Below are 23,424 nucleotides of genomic sequence, written 5' to 3'. Positions count from 1 at the left end.
TGGCTGAAAAATATACATACAGTGTGAGGAAAAGTGGCTCTTCAGATTAGAAATCGGGCTTCTCCTCTCAGTTCAGTATTAAATTAAGGAAAAAATACCCCAAGTCTGTGCAATAAACAAGAGATCAATCAAGAGCCAACCCACCGATTGGTTTAAAAATGTCTAATAAATTGCTCAGTTCTCTGCAGGCCTCTCTCCTAAACGCACCTGTCCATGCCAAAGGAGCAACTCACCTGCAGTGCTCGTAGTACTAACTGAAGTCGACAGCAGTATTATTTGTTGCTTTGATTCGAGGCCATTGCCTTCCTCTTATTCGCACATTTGTGTCTTGTTAGCTATTGCCATCTGGAAAACACAACACGATAAGGCCAACTTCTATCCAGTTTTCATGTAATGAGGGTAAATGCTAGTGTTGTAGAAAACTGCCATTTGCCAACAGGCACAGAGGTTTGGAGAGATTAAGTTACACTTAATCTCCCAACTGTCCTTTAGAGATAAAACTAATAAAACTCACATCAAAGCCTTGAGTTGTGTTACACACATTGTGTAGTGTGAGTGGTAAAGTCACTAAATGATTAGGCAAATATATTTACCGCCATCTTTTCTTCTGCACAGCATTCAGTTAAATTCACAACACTAATTTCTGCCCCAAGTCACTTTGGACTGAAATTGGTTTTGCCCACATTTTGGACTCAAAGTAAAACTCAGTTTCGTGATATTCAGTGTCACAGTGTAACCTCCACATGATGAATGTGATGCATTTTTGTTTGAGGGCGTATTTATTGTAAAATTGATCAGTGCCTATCTGGCAGACTGTGGGAAGATGTTATTCTTAATAATAATTATCCTTGCTTTCAATTAACAGCGTCCGACTGTCTCACACAGTCACAAAGTCTTTCTGAAGCACTTTAATCCAAATATTAAAATTTATTGGAAAACAATTCTTCATTAAAGCAGGCATCAGGCTTAAAAAATTCACATAATCCAAGCCCACGATCGACATCACAGCTGCAGTTATTTCTGTCAAAATCACATCTTAATTCCCAACAAGTGGCAAAGCAGGCATGCATGTATGAGACTAATTGGCACATTGGTATGGCCACACTCATTATACACGCCCACACTCAACATAAATAGCCTCACACTTCTGTGGGAATAATGCCTTCCAAATAGGGAGCTGTATTATTTGTTTCGGCTTGCCTCTACACCAACAGACCATGGAGAGCCATATCGTGCTCTGCTGGTTTTCACAAAGCTCATGGGAGAACAGTCCCAGCATGCATTGCTACGTTCAGTGCAATAACTGTGCCACGTTTGATTTTAAAGAAAAAAAAAATGACAAGAAAAAAAAATGATTTATTCTCTAGAAGCCTGTCGAAAACATGCATTTGGCCCAACTGCAAAATTACAAGGAAAGCCTGTACCACAGTGAAATCTGTCGTCCATATCCATCTCACAAATCTGACATAATGTCATCGACATCAGAGCTGGACTGCCAGTGATGCACTTCGCCAACACAGGGCTTGCTTTTTTGTGCTTCTTATCTCATGTCATGAATCATAAAAAGACTCATCTTTATCAGCCTGTTTGACAGCGAGATGGGTCTTTACGCTTTCTTGTCACACATGAGTTCTCGAGAAGCTGTCAGGATGAAGTGGAATATTAGACCTATTAATTATTCCACTCCTCCATCCTGCTGGGAGGCAGTTCTGAGACAGTTCCTCGTATCTGACAAAGTTCATTTATGCTTGACTCCACTGCTATAGCAACAAATGTCTAAAGACGGAGCTTTGTTAGACTACCATAACTGAAATCTGTTGACACATCATCCCAAAGGACAATAAAACCAACAAATTCATGCACAATGCAGAAACTATCATGAATAGTCTTGAACTTAAGCCACCTTCAGAACTCTTGACATGTTATTTACCAACTTTACTGTGTCATCGCTGCCAGGAAAAACTGAAGCCACACAGGGTTTGAGCAAGCAAAGGTTACAGACTTTGTTACAGTCAGGCCTCTGGGTTAGGAACCTGTAACACCACAAGCCATAGAGGAAGCGCTTTCTTATCCATTCTTTAAAACAACTGCCTCAGTGCATGTCTTTCCATGTTTAGTTCTGTCAATCTTGGTTTGTAGCTGCTTTTCTTTTTCTTCTTTCCATAAGCCCAAAGCTACCTCTCACCTCCTTCTCGCTGCCTCGGTGGCTCACTGCCATGACAACATGCTGTGCTAATTGAAAGCGACCCTGACTCGTCCTTTTTCCAAACCACTCTAGCTGATGCCCCGTTGTTTTTCTCTCCGCCGGAGGTTGACAACTGGCCTTTCGACTGCGGCGTCAACTCTGACCTCGCCGTGCTGCCCTCTCACCTTTCTCCCTCTGCGAATGCGGGGCCAAATCCGAAGCCACACAGAGTGGCAAGAAACTGCAGACTTGCATGTTTTCCTCACTGTTCTTATGAGTTAAAGAAATTTCTCCAGAGTAAATGAAACCAGTCCTCTAGAGGTTAGAAAATGTGCTTTTTGCCATTTTTTTCATGCAAGTATAACTGATGCATGACATTGTTTACACACTAAAAAGAGATCTTTAATTTGAAATTCAATGAAGATGCAAACAATTCCAAGCAATCTTCCCTCGAACATGCTCTGCAAACTCTGAAGGACAAAAGCACAAACTCTAACTTAATGGATGAGATACAGCTGCAGCACAGACAACATGATTAGATTCTCCTCATACTTAATTCCTTTATCAAAAACTAGTGATATTCCACTAAAACAAAACGCTTGTACCTGCAGTGTTTCAACAGAGGTGGGCTGCTCTTATCACCCTCACTGAATAGGACTCGGGCCCATAATGTAATAGCCTAGCGGTGTGCTCATAAATCACTTGAAGAGGCTGTATGCCACATGCACTGACACTCCCAATCTGCCAACCTGTGTCTTTATTAAAGAGCATATTATACTGAAAGGCGCTTTTTCTTCAGTTGCCCCTGCTATAAATGCCTCAACTCATTTTTATGCAAACAAGAATACAAATACTTTCCTCTGCAGGCACAAATACATTTCTCTGAGCTTTAATATACACAAAACTGTCTCTGTCCATGTGTTTGTGACAGAGTGCCTTTGTTTTTACATCTTGTCACCATTCCTCTTCACAATTACATCAATTGTCTCCCTCCCACAGCAAGTGAGGCATCGGTTCGGAAGTATGAATGTCTATTCATATCTGATTTGCCTTAGTGAAACTCCAGGTTATTGGCTGTACAGTGCACACAACAATATGCGTTTGTGCTCTGCTTTGTTGATGTGTTATATTTGCTTTATCTCTCCATCCTTTCATTAACTTTGACAACTAAATGGGAAAAATCTCAAAAGTAAATGTCATGTGAGCTGACAAAGAAATAGCAATAACATGAGATGAGTCACTATATAGCCGTATATGTTGACAGAGAGAAAACATTGATCCTTTCCGTTTTCTCAAAGTTTTCTTCCCATCTAAAAGACAATAGTTGACTACTCTTTTACTTTCAAATGCAATCAATTTGATTCTCCACCCTACTGAACTCTGAACCTTCTAATTACACTGTCCTAATCCGTTATTCACAAAAAACTAAAGACCAATGTTTCCTTTTTTTGAGCATTTTTGATTCATTCTTTTGTTTTGTTTTTTTACATTTATTGCCTACCGCTTTAAACAACTGAAGTAACAACAGGCAAATGTCCCTTGAGATGCTCTTATGCCCAAGTCTGATACAAGCACTTATGGATCGTGCAAACGTCACACAGATCATTATGAAGAACTCAAAAAAGAAGTCCAAAACCCCCCAGAATTCAGACTAATATATATATATATATATATATATATATATATATATATATATAAAAAAATGGAACAAAGGAAAACTCAAATTGTATGTGTGTTTTCCTCTCTCCCCCCCCCCTTTTTTTTAAAGCCTTTAACCTACAGTAATAAAACTGTCTGACTCAGTATAGTAGCAATGTCACAGCTGGTACTGTCAGCTCCAGTGATTTATTAAAACTCAAAGAAGCATAAATTTAACAGAATTACACACATAAAAAGAGGTTTTTGTTATATGTAGTTTTCAAAATTAAAAAAAAAGGAATAAAAATAAGCAACTAAGCTGCATAGGGCCATTCAGCAGAGGGCTTGTGTGAAAGAGTAGGATGCCAGGAACAAGGTAAGATGGCAGCAAATAATTCGCTGTTATGACCCCCAAAGGAAGCGACTGAAAGACTGCAGCAAGATGTCAAGTTCATTACGGGTCAATATTTGCATAAAATGTACTTGTTACATTCAATTAGAGCTTTTAATAATCACGATTTTTTTTCATGCATCTTTGTTCTTTCACCCCTTAGGACAGCTACTCATCATCTTAAGGGTTTGGATATAATATACATGATGAGCAAGCTTTATTGAAAGGATTGAAGGAATCCAAGATGTCAAGTCTCTGCCTGCACTAAGAGCTGTGATTATTTGTGCCAACTAAATGTGTCTAAGATTCTGCCGGCTGCCACAGTGCTTCCAACCAAAATCATGCAAATCGAGAACAGGAAAAACACTAAATCTCTTTCTCCCACTCATTTCTTGCAAACAAGGCGCATCCCTTGGTAAACACTGGCAGCAGAACACATCCTGCAAAGAAAGCCTCGCTGCTGAGAGACAGAAGTGTAAACAGCTCTCAAACTCTCAGAATAGAAGTTGTTACACTCTAGAAATAAAATACTGTGGATGGGAATTGAACAAAGGCATGGGTTACTCTTTAGAGGTTTTGCTTTGCAGGCTCCTGTGGCTGTGATATGACCAGAGTCCTCCACAATCTGTACCCAGAAAGGTAAAACTCTGTGAGCATGAACATAATTAGTCGGAAAACTGTCTCAATTGAGGTGTTTCCCCACAGACCTTACGCAAAACTAATTCCTGTAATATGCATCATAGCTACATAATTATGCTAACAAATAGGCTCGAGACACAAAACTTACCGTTTTTAGTCTGAATAAAGGAAAACTTTTATGACCACAACTCCATGCCAATTAGATGCCTCAGCTGTCATAACCATTGCTGGAATGGAAGATGCACCAGAACTCAAAAACAGAAGCCAAAGCTGTCAGCCTGGTTGGTGTGTGCACCGATTTCTCAGCTCAGTGAAAATTCAAAAGAACGCCTGAAAATATCCAAAAAAGGAATAAGAAATTCTTGAACACCACATAAAACTACCTTTATTTGACAGTCTTTGTTAACTTAAAATCTCTTAAACTGTAGTAAATAATTCATGCTCACTATGTGGTTTCATATTCGTGACTCTCAGTCGCTTTTTTTTGGTCTACCTGACCAAAAACACAATTTTATTATTCAGAAGGTCTCTTGCTCAGGAAGCTGGTGTATTGTGCACCAAGATTTCTGCTGCAAGCTTTAGCCATACTCCAACACTTGATCTTTTAGAACTTAAATAGCTCACTCCTGGAAGATAGGACGCAAACCACCTGCTGCAAGTTGAGTACTGTATGTTTACCTCCAACAGAAAAGAAAGTAAGAAAAAAGAAATCAGACAAGCAGTAATTTCAGATGGGTCCAGATGCAACTCATCCTTCCCCTCTTCTTTAACTGCTTCAGGCTTACCTGTCCTTTTCAGACATCATTTCAAAAAATGGTCAGTAGAAAACGTGTGGGTAAGGAGTGTTAGATAGCTGGAATTTAAATGCATACATGTTGTATCTTGACAATACAGATCAAATAGTCTCACAGCAGCTGAGGCTTAGCCACTGTTTGTCATCTTGTCTAATGTGGAACGTGCAACACGAACAGTGAAGTAGAGCAAGGCAGACAGGTAATCCAGGATTACAACACCGACATGTCATTTCTGTGGACGCTGTTATCCCTGCTCACTCGTCTTTTGCATGAAATGCAGAGTTCAACCCCATCTGTCTGCTCGAAACTCTCCTCTGGCACCCATCAATGGAGCACCGTGGACCAGCATAGACGACGAGATAATGAGCTCCCGTTGCCTTGTCAACGCCATCCGGTTTTTTTCCCCCTCCGACAATCTTAAGCTCACGTTTGCCAGTTTCCGGGTGTTTGGAGCTCTAAAAGCAAACAAGGTATCCAGATAGTAAATTAAATTTTATATTGTTTCAAAATCCTTCCAACAGGCACCCACAGACTGACAATATTATAACTAGTCTGCAGTTTCCTGGAGAGATAGCAAATGCAACAGCTTATAAGACTAAAGACTAAAACTAAATCCTACAACAAGGGAGCATGTCAGAGTAACAAAAGGTAAAAGGTAAGGTTGTAAAAGCTTGTAAAAACTGAAGTTAAAGATTTGTTTTATTGTTGAAGGCACCAAGTATACACATTGATTGTCCTGCATTTGGCCTAAATGACTCATTGAATCCATTTACTATAAAAAGAAAGTGAGTTTTTAAGTCCACTTCCTTAAAATTGTCTTAGTATGAGCGTTCAACTGGGATGCTTCATCACAGACTCCGACCTATAGCCTTGAGACCAAAGTCCATTTGTTTTTCCTTCTTTTCCCGTTTTCTATATCATCCAATTCCCTTTTTAGTTCTGTCCCCACTTCCCAGTGTTTTATCATCATTCCAATTCTGTTTTGTGCAAGCATACAGACGCATATTCATTTATGAAATATAGTGCCAGCTCAGTGATTTCAACAAAGGTCTTTGAGAGCCACACGCTAAAAACATGCTTCTAATGAACTTAACAAGACACAAGATTTTATGTTTGCACTCTGTATGATCATATTATCTGCTCAATCATAGGCTAAGAAACGTGGCTGCAGTATTGATCACAGCTGAAGGCCACTTTGTGCATATACCTTTCTCCTACCGCAGCTCAACTAGAGCTTCTTTTCTGTTGGAATGCCAACACGCCTTACCTTTATCTCTGTCTCAGTTCTTATCTGTTTGTTTTTCTTTTCTACAAATGTCAGTGTCACATTGATCACTCAAACAATAGCCAATCTATATCTGAAAAGTTAGCACTGTGTCACGTTGATCACGTAACAGGTTAGTAGATGTAGGTCTACGAATGTTTGTGTAATCAACGTGACACAATGCCACCATTTTCTGCATAGATCTGCAATTGTTTGCATGATCAGCATGAGACTGCAGGAAAAAAAACATTTCTAGATAAATACATACAAAAAAAATTTGGTTTCAACAGAAAAGAAGCTGTCGGAATCAAAAATGGTGGCACTGTGTCATGTCAATCACACGAATGTTAATGTTTGCGCGATCGGCATGACGGTCGTGTCGATCACACGGTCATGTTTGCATGAGCAACATGACACAGTTCCACTATTTTCAAGCAACAGACAAAGATATCAGCTCAACTCTTTCATAGTTGTCATCTTTCTTCTGGGAAAGAAAAAAGTAATAATTACATGCTAATACCCAGTATCAATCCCAAGTTTCATACACAGATTATTTTAAATGAGCAGCCTGCATGAAAAACAATCAAATATCATTTATTATGTTAGTTTTTATACGTCCTTGCAAGTCATTTTGAGGTCTGTCCATCGAGAGGTTACAGTGTTTCAACTTGTAATCAATCCCATTCTAAAGAGACTTTGATTTGAGGTCAGACTAACGACTGACTTGTCTGTAGCCAAAGTGTTTTAGACAAGACGAATAAAAAACTGAAAATTACTTACTCGATGCCCTTTTGCAGTGCTCCAAATTTGTGTGAAGTCACAGAATAAATTACAAAGTAATTTTAGTCCAAAGGTTTATCCAAGTGAGGGGGCTTCTTGCTGTTTTCAGTTTAAAGTGCATCTTCCCCCCATCAACAACTGGATGGCTGGTCTGAGCAACAGTTTGACCACATTCCTCATGCTACCTCTGTAAGTGCTTCATGGCATTTCCTGAAGAGTGACATTCTCTCCCCACCTGTACGCCATTTAACACAACACTGATACATTCCAGAACACTGTCTGCAAGATAAGGTATTCCCTTCAACTAGAGCATCAGATACTTCACTGCCAGATATTTTCATTGTTCTTGTCTATTTTGCATCCACATTGCCATTTCTTATAATAAGTTAAGAGAGATGTCTGGCCCTAATGCTTTGCTAATATAGGGTAAATTCTTTTTTAATGCTGCATTAATCCACTTTTTTTGCTTCACTCTAATGCCTTTTTTTAAAACAACTTGCAAAATAAGACTCTGAACACCCTTTAGTAGATTCAGTGTCAGTTTACAGTAATTGCAGAATAACAGTTCTGGCACAGTGTTTATACGAGCCAATTCTCCCCCATTCCCCACCCCTCATCTGCCCTCCCTCCCAAGTGACTCTTTATTTCTGTTTGAACAAAAAAAGATATTTCCTTTACAAAAGCAGCTGCTAAAACAAAAAGGAAAAAGAAAACACAGCACTCGCTGATGTCTACCACACATTTTCTTCTCTGTGGAGTGCAGTCAAAGCAGAACAGCTAACCTCTCACCTGGTTTTGTACGGGAGGCTCAAACAAAGTTGTTTTGCATAATATGTGCAGTGAAAATCAAAATCGAAACCATTCCAAACTGGCACATTCAGCAAAAGAAGGAGAGCTGTTCAAAAGGGGAGCGCAGAAAAATGTTCAATATCAGTTTGGAACATCATCTTATTTTATTTTGTTCAAATTGTCTGAATCTGAATCCGTTTGAATCACAACATTAATGCTGACACTGTAAACCCTAAGCAGTAAGACATAACGCCAGTCAACGCCCTTATTTTCAACTCACGTGAGTTCTTTGCCTGAGTCATGACAGGTAAGTGAAATGATGGACTAACTCCTTCATGTTTCTTTGGAGCGTTTGTTCATTAATGGCTGAGAATCAACCCTATGTCAACATACTGGTTGGTAGCAGCAAAGGCCAGAAGGGACATGAGGTGGTGCTCACACCCACCACTGTGTTGTGGCCTGGCGCGGGCCTGTGCTTTAGAAGGGAGACTCATGGAAATCAGCGGGACTTGGCTGGGCTTCACTCCCGCCTTGGTCCGCTAATGGCTTTCCAAGTTTGCGGCTGCCATTTGTCAGCTTGACTGATGTCTGCTCCATGGCGATTAATCTCTTTCAATCGTCCATCTCTTCACCATCAGAGCAAAAGTACAGTGCTCCGGCCTGTTGGACCAGAACAACATGGATTTGCTCCCCAAATCAACCTCACACAATAAAACACCTGAAGCTTCAAAGTTGCAGGTAGAGCAGGGTGTGTTTTGAGTATTGTGAGGATAAGGGGATAAATTTACTGCAGCAGAAGAGAAGACAAAACAAAAATGGAAGAAAAAACAACTTGGCATTCTCGTCTTGTACATAATAGAAGAGCATCAGACACAGCCAAAAACCACAGAAAGCAAGACGAGCTGTTGAGATAGGTTGTTCCTATTCCTGGAACATTTTCAGTAGTCTATGAAAAAAAAAAAAATAGGGGTCTGCATCGCCCCTCTTACTTCATTAAGCGATTCTTATTGAAGCCTTGCAAGCAGGATCCAAACAGGAAACATTAAGTCTCTGGAGAATAGAGAGAAAGTACAGCAATTCTGTCTGTGTGAAAGAGTGAAAAGACAGAGTGAATGAGGTGTGGCGAGTGAATATAAAGCAGTGAGAACACAGGGAGGAAAAGGAATAAAACATAGTTAGGGAGCAACAGTGTGAAGGGAAAAGCTAAAAGAGGTTGCAGTGCCCCAGGTGAGCCCTGTGGTGGGTCATTTCACAGCCCTGTAGGCTGAATAACACTGACAGGTCAGCTGGAAGACTCACTGCCAAGAGAAACTCACGACGGAAAGAAAAGAGCACAGGGCTGCACCTCTACACACAATTTCACACATAAAAACAGTACATGCAAACGCACACCTCCCCGTCTTCACCGCAATATAATTTCCTTTTCAATCTGCCGCACAATAACCTAGCCACTGTTTATTGACCTTTACCATACAACTATTCACCAGGCAATCACTCCTTTGGCTCAAGACACAGAGATATAGCTCCCACTGCTCTGCCGCCTCAGTGCTGTAAATCCACAAATGTACAACTGGCTTCAATAGCTGCGTACATAGTTCAGGAAGTGCGTTTGGTGCCTGAGCGAAGGAGGAGTACCTCTCTGACAGCAGCGATGATTGGATCATCAAAGAAGACAACTCAATATTATAACCACCATTAGTGCAGTAACAAATCAATTAAAGGGAATTACAGCACTAAAGGCCCGTGTTCACATGAGTGCCTGAGAGGCATATGGTTACGCAGTCTGTATTCACAACATTATACTTGATGGTTCTCAGTCTTGCCCAAGCTGCTGTCATCCAGTTTCACAGGCATAACATATTGGCTTTAAAATCTTCAATTAGGACAACGCCCTTAAGGAAGGGCAGTATGAATAAAAGCATACAAGAGAAACAAGTCAAATCAGTCTCTCCTGAAGAAAAAAAACAAAACAAACAAAACAAAAACAACAACAACAAAAACTATTTCAGAGATTTTTTTTAATTTGATTTTTTTTTTTTTTTTTATGTGTTGCTCCCTGATTTTGATCAAGCTCTAAAATGGAGTAAAACTCCCCAAATCTAAAACGACAGACTTCATCCTCACTGATATTTTTAAAATAGCCAGTCCCAAATGTTTTTTTTAGAGCAGGTATACCGGCACTGAACGTCCTACTTTATTTCCTCTTTTTGTTGATCATGTTTGTAGACTTGGAGTCTAAATACAGACTAATGGGATACTGTCAAGCTTGGAAGGCTTGTTTAAAAAAAATAAATAAATAAGAGACTGATCAACAAAATCTGTTAGAATTTAGATTTTTTGGCAATGCAGCTTTTTCTCTGTACACTGTGTTGCGATTATATAGCCAGAATAAAAAAGCAATACTCTGATCTCCACAGGTAAGATAAAGGTTGAGTGAAAATAAACGTAAAATTCATCTCAAACTGAAACAGGGAGCAATTTTAACACTCACTGGTTTAATTCTTTTGAGACTTTTGCTGTTTGTTTCAAGGAGAGTCGAATGCTCTTCAGCCTTCTCATGCATGAAAATTAGAGGCGGTGAGGCGGCTGTGGCGGATCCATCGAGGAGGCAACCTCCTGCCGCCGAATGAATGTCAGTGACAGTGCAAGTCCTATTTGGCTGACAAGCAGCGGGGAAGCAGGTGGGCAGGCTGAGGCTTATCTGCCAAAACAGCCGGGGTTACACCACACCTCCTGCCACAAGAACTGCTACGACTCAACGGCTACATGCAGAGAGAATGAGAGGGTAGCAACATGATGGAAGAGACGTGAGAAAAGGGAGGTAGAGATACAGTAGGTTCGGGGAGGAGATTAGCAGTGTAAAAAAAAGAAAAGCCAGGAGAATGATTAGATCCTCTGAGCTATAAGAAAGTGCTGCTTGTAGAAGAGGCAGGAGAATACCAGAGGGAGTAGAACTGAGAAATGCTGAAAATGATATATGTGTGGGTACTGATATTAGAGATTTAGCAAGCAATTTAAAGAAAAACATACACATTTTATTGAGCCAAGGCACTTAAATGAGCTCCTCAAACACAGGGACATTAAAGACTAATCAAAATATTTCCACAACCAAATCCCAAATCACACTGGATCCTTTATCACAACAGAAAACAAGAAAGAAAAAGAGAACAAATAAAAGATAAAAATAACCCCTCAAAAATTCCTTTGCCTTTTGCTTTCTTTACCAGTGACTGCACTATTCACCCTTGCATGTCCCACATAAACCCGTCTGCTGCTCTTATCTTAGAGGCTGGCGGCCTATGTTGCAACACACTGCCACTCCACCGGGGGCATTGCACCTTTCCCAAAATCATCTCCAGGGTTTCTGAAGTGTTGACTAAGCAGCTCCAGGCTCACTGTCAGGGAGCTCTGCTGGGGTTTCGCGAGGAAGTGTGAATGTGAGATACCAGGTGTCACTTTAATTGAGACCTTGATGCTGCCGTCTGAGCGAAACGGAAAAATTGTAGCGCAGATAAGGCGACGTTACACCTGTGTAAGGACAGCTGATTACACAGTGGGATTATTTTAAATGAAGCTCAAAACAAGGACTTTATGCACCTAAATATCTCATCACTGCACCCAAATCACGTCCCCTGCAACACAGAGGGTGAAAGGCATTATCCAAACAGACAAAGAGGATTCATCTGTGTGCTGCACGGAAACAGACTGTACGTCTTTTCTGTGGTGTAACAACATTACAGCGGTTCCCATTCTGATTGATGAAAGTGCCATGTCTGCAAGCACCTCTTTTACATAGTGAAGAGCCTTCCCTGCAGCCCGCCATTTATCATCTGACAGTGGGATGGCTGTATTCATCTTAATGCATTGCAGACCCAAACAGGTCCCAGGTCACACACTGCTGCCATGAATCCCTGTGTCTGATTCTAAAAGAGGAGGAGAGATGAGATGGCCAGGGAGTTTTTGGTGGGTGCACAAAGATAGCAAGAGAACAATACTGTCACTTTTATGTTTGTATCACCTCCTAACACTACCTGCATTGTGACAGGCCATCAGTAAAAGCTGTCCTAAGAGTATAGAATGTTTTACCAATTCTTATAGGGTAAAGCCACCCTAAAATGCATCCTTATGACGCACAACTGCAGCATACTTTGCGTGACTAAGACTAATTTCTTTTAAGCTGGATTCACTGCCAGAACTTTTTCCACTATTGACTAAAACTGAGGTACAAACATCCTCTTGAGGTGACGCCATGTTACTTTTGGCATTTAACTGTCCTGAACTGTTACAAACGCCAGTGTGTTGAAAGCTTTCATGTTTAAATATAATTCAGGTAAACCGTGAACTGGAAAAACAGTGTATTAGAATAAGAGTTCATTCATGATCCAATTATGATTGAGTAATGATGCCTATATCCTTTCAAACTGTGGATTTGGATTTCTTACATCACAATTTCCACAGGGGGAGGAAACGCAGGTGGAATTAATGCTTACCAAGTTCAGACTGCACAATAACAGCCCAGTTATGGTCCAACACACACAACATAGGGTCTTGCTGGAAATGGTTAACGTGCATGTCAGTTGATTGTTTTCTCTCACATCTCTCATATCTGGGGTACATTATAATGTCCCTGCACAATGACTTGCATGTCACATTTTTTTCTCCCAAAAAATCTTCCATGACTGCTTCATTATCCAGTTTAGGTAGGTGGAACTGTGAAGCAGAATAGACAGCCATTATTACACACACACACACACACACACACACACACACACACACACACAGCTTAACTCTCTACCTCGACTCTCCTTTCCACTGACATCATGCATGTCGTGAAAGCCAACAAGCTTGACTGACAAAAAGAAACAAGAAGCAAAGCTTTTATGGCTCTAATCATCTAATCTGAAATGTTGGCCATCATATACATAAAAAAAAATATTGTGTAGACTGTGCTCAGCATAAGAAGTGTCCCAGTAAGCGATGGCAGCCAAGCAGCATGTTCAAAAGCCTGACTGCTGCTGAATGGATGCAGTCACCATTATGCAGCCTTGCTTTACCTATTGTGACAAGTCAGAATGTCGGTGTGAAAAAAGGTCCAAGTATCAGAAACATGTTGCCACCATGCTATTTTACCCGCATGACATTTCTGACCAGAGAACAGAGAGAGGGCATTGTGGGGGTAGAGAACCGTGAATGAGCAGTTTTTCCCTCCCAATCTTCTGTTGCTGCTGCTCGAGTTTGACCATGTCAAAAATGTTGCTGCTGGATGCAGAGCAGGCCACTGTGTAATCTGGTGAGAGCCGTGCAGAATAAATGGCAGCTGCTGCTGTCGCGTCTCACTCTGAAAGCGCCCCAAGTCAAAATTCTCACACAGTAAATTAAAAGCACAATAATGCAAAGCAACCACAAAGAGATTGGAGTCAAGAGCACAATCATGATTAATTATACCCCAAAACATAACAAACATACCTTTAAGCTGTTTACATTTACTCACCATGACTAAAAGCACTTTGATTTAAATCAGTTTATGCTCATTATTTATGGTTGTTACGCCATAAGAGTAAATTGAATCCTAAGTTTAAAAAAATAAAGGCACTGAATATCAGACTGAGATGACATCCAACAATGTGAAAGCACTTGATTTTTCCTATGACACCTGCAGGTTGCGAATCCAACTACAACTTCACCATCTTCCTAGTTGCATCAAAACCTTATGTCACGGGGAAATGCTTAAGTCGAATCACAGAAGTCTAAAGAACACAGCAAAACCAGTAATTAGAACAATAAGGGCTCAAGGTCAAGACACTATGCAATAGACATTCTTCTTTGCTGTGATGCAGACCTTGAATTCAAGACATTTCCTGTCACACAATAGCAAACCTCTAATCTAAGCTAAACACATGCAAGTGCAGCAGTCTATGGAAAATTAAAAACAGGGCGTGACATGAAAGTATCTTGAGCAAAATTAATTCCATCAATAAAAACTTTTGGACATTTCTTCAGTTTGGGTTTTGCATCACTTTTCAAAGCATGCATAGGATAAACAGTGCTCATTGAGCTTCAACGCTTAAGACAAATCCGAGCCCCACACGCTACTTATAAATCACAACAAGATGTCAACATGTCAGAGATGTGGTGAATCAAGCAGAAATTGCGACTATAAAAGTAGTACACTTACGTTAACAATCTTTACAGGGAAGGAAAGTGACCATGACGAGTATAATTAAATTAACTCAGTGCTCGCCCACAGGATATTACAGCCCATGGCTGTTACCTACACTACTGAATTACAAGGGCACTAAAGCAAAGTGTTTGCCTCAGCAAGTGAGCAGATACTTCTTTATTTTCTTGCTTTGCCTGCTCTTCTTGGCCAATGGTGGGGATTGGAGGGGGGGGTGTAATTGGCATGCAAGCTTCAGCTGGGCTGTTAGATGAGCCAGGTCCCAAGCTCGGGCACAAAGCACAACGGCTCTGCTGTGCCCACAAAATTAGTTTAAAGCTGTGATTCAGCAACAGGCTGAGACCTGTACAGTGCCACTGGTGCCATCCATCATGGCAAATCCATTTCTCTGGCAGGACAACTGAGCCAAACCGACACCCCCACACCTCGCACAAAGCACAGCATAGCAGCAGGTAGAAAGAAATATAAAATACAAGGGTTCTGATGGTGAAGGTTTTTCAGTAAAGAGGGAAGTCTTCTTAGGGTGACCATAAGGTGACCATATATTACTAGCCGTTTTTTTATTTACAGTTCCTCACGCTCTAGTCCTCCTAACACTCGGCAAAAATGTGCCTTCTCCAACACAGCTTGGATGAAAATAACACTAAGATTGCCGTTCACATATTTTGCCCCATTTCCGTGTTCTTCTATTGCGACTTCAACATAAAAACTTTGGTACAAATAACAAATACTGCCCAGACACAGACACCAGTGTTATTTCTGTGTGTGTATGCATAGTAACATAAGCCTGAACCCTAAGATCAAGACAGCAGGATTTTACACTGGTGTGAAGTGAGGTAAAGTTATTTACAGGATTTTCATTTACAAGTATCCGATCACAGAAAAAGATGCGATTACTTTGTATCATTAGTTTCCAACAGTATACAAACAAGAAACTACAGCTAATATAAGTTCACTTATTTAGCAGCTTTAATCAAGCTATGATATGAACGTAAGGCAGAACAACTGATAAAGCCATGTTAATACTGTTGTAGTTACATCTGATACTTGGAACAGTTAGCAATATTTCTCAAATTAACTGATCTAACCCCATCAAAAAACAACCGAGGTTAGACCATTATTGACTCACCAGCATCCAACTATGTCAGTGAGTCACAGCAACACTGGACAAAGACAATGGCTGGGATAAGAGGATGGCGTCGAGGAAGGTGGGGGTGGGGGTGGTGGGGGGTGGTTTGCCAGCTGATCGAATCTTCTTATTAACTTTCCCCAGGCCTGTGGAGAGATAGAAAAAGGAAAGGAGGGAGGGAGAGGAGGAGGTAGGGAGGATTGGTTTAATGAAGACTCCTGCCGTGAGAGTTCGTCTGCCTATGGTGCAGCCCTGTGAATAAGCCTGGCAGACAGATGGGCTGAAGAATTGATCAGTGGAGACAGTCTACAGAGACCTGCACAGACTCAGAGGCTGTGTTTTAGTTGAGGTGAAGTACACAATCAAGGATATCAAAGACGATGAAATGTCACTGGAATTTACTACCAGTGGGAGAAAGCACTACAGTTAGAGGCACAAATGCACAGAGGAATACAATCTAAATTGGAATTTGATTTGAACTGACAGCAGAGAAGGGGCCATAAACTTCAAAACCAAACCGTGCATGCTTATTATTTATTAGACTGGCATGTCTTGAAGAATGAAACAGAGGACTGCTGAATCAGTCCTTGAAAGATCTCCTCAGACTGCCGATTCTGAGGCTTTTTGGTATCTTAGCCCTTTGTCTCCTGGTTGTCCTTCTGAGAGCTGTCCCACTTTCAGCCCTGGCTCTGTGTGGCATCCATCTTTCACACGAGTGACAACGCCCCCCCCCAACTCTGCACTGCCACTCTTATTTTCATCGTCTATTGTTCCAGCCCGGCACAGCAAGTCCCACAATTCTATCATCTCCACAAGCTCAATACTTGCCTGCACTGCTGATAAGTAGCCAAACACTGAGGTGATGAATAAATCACAATAAAGCACATACACATGTGCTAAAACCAGGAGGAGGCCAATTTATTTGGTGTATTTTTGGCTATTTTGAAGAATTCTAGGACACATTTTGTGCACAGCTTCATGCTGTATTATTTGGTTAAGGTGCACACACCACTACTTATGGTAATGTTGGATACCTCACATTCACACTATTTCACAATACTGTCAGTGTGACAATTGTGTGACTAACAATATTTCAAGCTTCTTTTTTTTTAAATCATAATTTATTTGAAATTATATTTCAAAAAATAAAATTGGTTCTCTAATTCTTTAATTTTACTCAAGAATCAATGCTCTAATATCAAATTGTTGTCACATATCTAAGCTTCCCCCCCTTTTTTGGAAATGAGGACCAACAGCAGGGGAAAAAAAGAAAAGAAAAAAAAGGAATAGCTCTCGCATTTTTTCAAGAGGTCCATGAACTCTATAGCATTAATTTACTTTCTTTGCAGCAACGTCCGATATTATGTCACTCTGTTTCTCCATTGAAGAGAGTGTTTTTAAGGTTTTGTGCAAAAAGGATAACATCTAAGCATCAAGTATAATAAGTTAAGTACAGCGCCTGTACCAAAACAAAAATATATATACTTCAAAGTCACTATCCACTATTTGTTGTCTGCAATTTTCTGTTTTCTTTCAGTTCTGTACCCCCTGCCCTGCATGTCAGATTGCTCCTTGTTCTCACACACTAAATGTTTTCAGCTCTTTCTGGAAAGCACTGAAGGATGGCGAGTGAATATAGAGATGGGTTTTTTCTTTTTTTGTTAAATCGTTGCTTTGATCATTACCAACATCAAACCAAACTAAATAAAAACAAAAAACCAGTGTTTTTTGGGGTAACATTTTTGAAGAGTTACTTCAAATTTTAAATGAGCTCTGTGGTGATATCGACTGTGTGTGATAGAAGTACATAATAAAAAAGAAATCCCCAAATTCCCTTCTAATCTCCATAGAAATGCATGTACATGATGGTCATAGCATTCAGGGTCTGAAAAGTAAAGCCATGGGGTAATAACTTAAACTCTTTGACGTGTGTGTGTGTGTGTGTGTGTGTGTGTGTGTGTGTGTGTGTGTGTGTGTGTGTGTGTGTGTGTGTGTGTGTGTGGGGTGTGGGGTGTGGGGGTGGGGGGGTGGGGTCCTGTGTATACAACTTTACGTCAATACCATTTTTATATGAACTTCCTTGAATACTCACATTTCTACATACTAAGCTTCTCTATATTTAACAAATCACTAGCACAGGAGTGAACAGGATCTTGAGATTCGTGGTTTAGTTCACCTCTGTCAACTTTAGGCTTCAAAAACAGCTCACTGCTTTAAACCTACTTTATTTCAGAGAGAAATCCTTTGCCAAAGTCATCCTCATGGCAGTTTGGAAGTCGTTAGACTAAAGTTCTTAGACTAAAGTCGCCCATTTATTTAACTGTTGCTTTGGGATCTTTAAATTTAACCAACCGGTTTACTGCTTTAAACTGACGGTAATTGATTTGGTCAGACAGGAATTCTCCTCTAAACCAATTCTAAAAACGGCAGCTTGAAGGTTGAAATAAAAATGCAAAAATAATCACATCAGCAATCATAACATTCATAGTAGAAACAAAACTATCAAAGAGAAACTTCCACAGACACGGCCACTTTGATATATTGAGAAACATATTTAAATTTAAATACGTCTTCATAAAAAAAAAAAAATCGTTATTTTACAGTTCTCGCATTTGTCGCTGGGATGACGTTTGTGACACTTTTGACATCTTGTCATAGGACGGTAACTGACCTGACAGAGAAAGTTCACTGGGCACGACAGATTCTTGTAGTTAGATCTGCAGCACCCCCCGAGGGCTCCGACACCTCCAACAATTCAGACCTTACACTGTCACCATGGTTACTACTGCCTGACACCTCTGGCAATGGCAAATAGACTGACCACAGTGGAACATTTGAGACGACATTGGCAGAGCCCGTGTGCATCGTCACACAATAAAGACCTCAGGGCATGAGGGAACACTGAGAGCCAGTTACACTTAGAGAAAGCAAAGAACTTCATGGACAAACACGAGGGTGAAAAGGGGGACGGCACTGGCAGGGTGTCCATCTCCAGCTGGCGTAACGTGGAATGTTAATTAGGCCTGCAATAACAAGACACCACCCTCTTAAATGTCACATCCTCGTGAGGAGAGCAGGGGATGGCGAACTTCTGTCAGGCAAAGGGTGTCATGCTTTGTTTGCTTTTTCAGCATGGATTTCTCTTCTGTTGCCTCTACCCCAAGCATTTTCTCTTAATATTCTCCTGCTCCTGCCCTTCTCCTATGCTGTTTACTCTGTGATGAATGGCTTCATTTCAGGTTGAGCTCTTTTTTTAAAGCTGGAATAGATTACAATCAGTGCAATTGTGCAGAAATAAGACTCATCTCACTGAAAAAGAAAAAAAAATAATTGAGGAGGGGGCAGCAGAGGATGGGAAATATAGAGTGCAACTGCACTTCACACTAATGCAGAAATTGTCAGACCCATCTCTGATGAAGGTGTTTTGGACTGCAGGGGCTCTTACAAAAAAAGGTCTTGATAAGAGCGCTCAGGGGCCAGGAGAGGATGTAAACAAATATCGTGGTGGTTTGTAATGAGACATGACACAGTGAGAATACTGTGGCCTTTCAAATGGCAGGCCTCGTTATCAGTCTGGTTTCACAGCCTCAGAGGGACAAAGATTCTGATAATGGGGCATCAGTAATGAAGGGTTGGACAGAAGACCTGCTGAAGCTTAATATGAGAGGTTGCTGAACCACTGAGCTAATGTGGGAGTGACACTTTACACTGTGTGTGCGGTTTTACCATTGACATTTAAGTCTGTGGTTTTCCCGCTCAATCAGTTACTACATTTACTGGTACAGCAGCACACAGCTTCTTACACTAGCTATGTCCTTGTCCAAAGTATCTGTCCTGGAAGCCAAAATTTGCAGAACAGCTCATTCTCCCGAATCAAAAGCAGTGGTGGATTGATTTTGTGAAGAGTTGTATTGATGTGTGTTGTGTGTTATCAGCACAAACAAAAAGTCACAGTGGTAGAAGTTATGTTTTGGGGTTTTTCTACAGATAGAATTTTAGCCCTTATTCACCAGGACAGTGCACCTCAGGCGAGACACAGTGAAACCATACTGTGACCATTTTACATTAGGAACTTCTAATTTTTATTAAAGCCAGCTGGAATTTAAGGATTATCCCCTTATTACAATTAAATAAGCTCATACAAACCATCTTCATTGCCAGCATTTATCATCCCAACCCACAGCGTCTGATGCACTGCTCATGTACATCCCAAATCCAAAAAAGTGTGGGCGCTGTGTAGAAAAACAATGCAATGACTTGCAAATCCGAGACCCATGGATCATGGTCACATATGGCTTCTTCTGTGTATGCTAGAGTATGGGCTCAAAATGTGGTCATAAATATTTTGTACTTGTAAATCAGTTTTGTACTTGTAAATCAGGATTTGTATGTGTAAAAAGAATTTGTGTGTGTAAAAAAAATTTGTATGTGTAAAAAGAATTTGTGTGTGCGTAAAAAAGATTTGTATGTGTAAAAAAGATTTGTGTGTGCGTAAAAAAAGATTTGTGTGTGGACTTAGCCAAAAAAAACCCCTGCAAGTTACACGTACGAATTTTGACCCTATTTTTCTTCCTTTCATCTGATTGGTTAATGTCATGTCAATCACAAATGTAACAATCCAATCAGAGAACAGATGGGTTTGGCTGTCGGAGGGGCACTTTTTTTGAACTGCAGGTCTTTGAAGGGAATAAATGCCCTTTTACATGCCAACCCCCTTCATCATCACGAAGGAAAACAGTCTGTGGTCTGAGTTTGGTGATTTTTGTGTCACAGGTCTACGTGCTTAATACAGGGACTTCCACAGCCTTTTCAACAGCGCTGCAGACCGCGGGGGGCGGGCAGTGTTTTGGAAATGACAGTCTTCATTACAAAGCTTTCTTCATTATGAATTAGCATACATGTTTTTATTGAACATTTGAAGAACTAGCAAAAAAAACGAAACTCTTGTAGAGGACATAAAGTCAGAGATAGAAACGACAAGGAGCAGGTGCATCTAGTACAGGTAGAGCTGCTGCAAAAACCCACAGAGCCCAGCAGCCAGCGCAACAAATTCTGGATCCTTTGCTTTTAGTTAGCAGTTAGCATTAGCAGCACATCCTGCATCCGATGTGAAAGGACTTTTATGCTGCGCACTGTGACTCACAGCAATGGTCCCGGGTCAGCCCTGACTTTGTGTTAAACTAATCCTAAAGTAATGATGGTATTTCTAACCACTGACATACCACAACTTTATCCTTTCAACAGCTGCTGAAAGTTAGCGGACCTAGCTGCTATCGGATATTTATATAGAGAGCCTCCAGCTTCAAACTGTATTACCCTTCAAGGACCTGCAGTTCAAAAAAGTGCCCGTCCGACAGCCAAACCCATCTGTTCTCTGATTGGATTATTACATTTGTGATTGACATGACATTGACCAATCAGATGAAAGGAAGAAAAATAGGGTCAAAATTCGTACGTGTAACTTGCAGGGGCTAAGTCCACACACAAATCTTTTTTACGCACACACAAATCTTTTTTACACATACAAATCCTGATTTACAAGTACAAAACTGATTTACAAGTACAAAATATTTATGACCACATTTTGAGCCCATACTAGAGCTTCAACCTGCATTACATCTGAGAAACTTTGCCTCTCTAAAAAGCTCTTTTTTCCTTTCTTTTTTTACCCAATGAGCTAATTAGGTTAAGTGACATCTTGTCAGTTTGTTATAAAATGTTCCTCCAGCTCTCTCATTTCAGTGCCACTTATTATTTTAGTCTTTTGTTGCCCCATCCCAACTGTTGTGAGACTTGATGAATTGAACTGAATTTCCATCAAATTCAAAATAAGCTAGTATTATTCATAAAATACTAGAATGTCTCGGACTTGTAAAGCATTGCATTCTGTTTTTATTTACATTGCACATAGTGTACCAATTAGGGCTGTGCACAAATGGGCAACTTAGTCCACGTAATTCTTTTGAGCATTAATGGGACTATTAAAAATAATAAACTGGCATATGCACATCGAGATTTAGCAACAACATTAGCATTTTACAATGTTTTGAACATTAGAATTAATGAACTAGAATAGAGCATTTGAATGATTAGATCAGCTACTGGCAAATAGCAGAGACCTTCAATCATTTGATCTACTTAATTTTTTTCCATTCATTCAAATTTGACTGGGTGTTTAATAACACATGAATCTGCCAAGTGACAAACCCGAAAGATATTTATTAATGCTCGGAGTTCCCATTTCAGTTTCAGAATGTGCATTATCACAGTCTTATTATTTTTGATTATTTAAAGTTAATATAGTGCCTGAATGATGACCTAAGGAGACTATTCAATGTTAAGTAATATATGAATTACTTGAAATCATAATTGCCTCCCTCACAATTCAACTAAAATTAATCACATGTGGCAAGTGAATTGGAAAATGAATCCCTCCTGCTGGGGTGAAAAGAGAACTGTGATTTACAACAAGGAGGTTTTGTCCTGACAGTTCAATGATAATGAAATCTGAAAGGAAAGTTTTAGTGGAGGTGAGACAGAAATGAGTGAGAAAACGAAGAATTTAAGTGCAAATCTTTGAATTACACCCTAAATCAAGGAAAGACACTGGAGCAGCTGAAAGACTGTGGTAGGAGGGATTGTCGAGCAACAGGGTTTCCTCTGCTCTGTTCCAGAAGTAAAAAAAAAATAAATAAATAAAATCTAAAATATTATTTTCCATTCTCCAGCTGGGTGCCGAAGGAGTGTGAAAGGAGAATGAAATAAGTCTTATGCAGCAGTGGAGGAAAAAAAAAAAAAAAAAAAAAAAAAAAACTGTCCAGGGTCTAAGGAGTTGAACGGTTTACACGCTGGCTGCCAGCTTACATTTCGTCTTAGTGTCACAATTTGTTGGGGAGCATCACGGATGCTCTAAAAAGAGTGGGCTCTCTCCCAAAGCCTTCCTGGCGGCTGAAGAGTTGCTAAACGTCACTCACGATCATTCAGCCACCAGGGAGAGGAGAGAGTGAAAACACAGAAAGGAGTAAAAAGGAGAAAATGAAAGGAGGAAATAGAGAAAGTGACAGGAATCAACAAAGAGGAGAGCGGGTTGATGTGAAAAAACAAAAAAAAAGGAGTAAAAGTTGAAAGGGAGACAGAAAGCGAAGAAAAAAAAAAAAACACTTATGTATGCTAATCCTTGTCTCCTATGGCTCTCTAACCAATGTGAGAAAGGGTTAGAGCTGGGAATCGTGAAGGGATTTGCTATCCAAGCAAAGCACAAATAACTACAGGCCATGCTGAAGTATAGGAGTTTACAGACATCTTGATTCACGGCTCAGGTTTTGCTGCCAGGTTCACAGTTGGTCAGAACAAAGAGAGAAATTAACACACACACAAAAAGGGTACTGTAAAACTGATGCCATCCAAGGGTACACGCCTGCTCTCATGTCTCATCCATCGGTAACAGAGAGCGTGGGAACTGCTTTTAGAGTGTTGAGCGGAGGTGGAAGACTGACCCTGACTTATCGAACAGTGCTCACAATGTACATCTTCATGCCTGTTGTGGCCTTCAGCCAAATCCATGGCAAGTTTATAAATGGAACCCATCAACCTATATACATATTGCTCTCTGTATAGTTACATTACAGACACCATAA

General features: G+C 40.3%; 1 protein-coding gene across 4 annotated transcripts in view; it reads right to left on the bottom strand.

Moving 5' to 3' along the window:
- The window catches only part of sema6cb (semaphorin 6Cb), a 150,814-nt gene that overhangs the window by 90,796 nt on the left and 36,594 nt on the right, over positions 1–23,424 (bottom strand). For 3 of the 4 annotated variants that reach the window (XM_063485546.1, XM_063485548.1, XM_063485549.1), the window contains exon 3: positions 15,788–15,933. The exons of the other annotated variant lie outside the window; for it this stretch is intronic. The gene's annotated coding sequence lies outside the window, so the exon portion shown is untranslated. The remainder of the gene's footprint in view (positions 1–15,787; positions 15,934–23,424) is intronic. 4 annotated transcript variants of the gene reach the window in all.

This window comes from Pelmatolapia mariae, linkage group LG10_11 (genome assembly GCF_036321145.2).
Source record: "Pelmatolapia mariae isolate MD_Pm_ZW linkage group LG10_11, Pm_UMD_F_2, whole genome shotgun sequence".
Taxonomy (NCBI): Eukaryota; Metazoa; Chordata; class Actinopteri; order Cichliformes; family Cichlidae; genus Pelmatolapia; species Pelmatolapia mariae.
The sequence above is the reverse complement of the archived record's forward strand: the minus strand, read 5'-3'. Positions and strand labels throughout refer to the sequence as shown.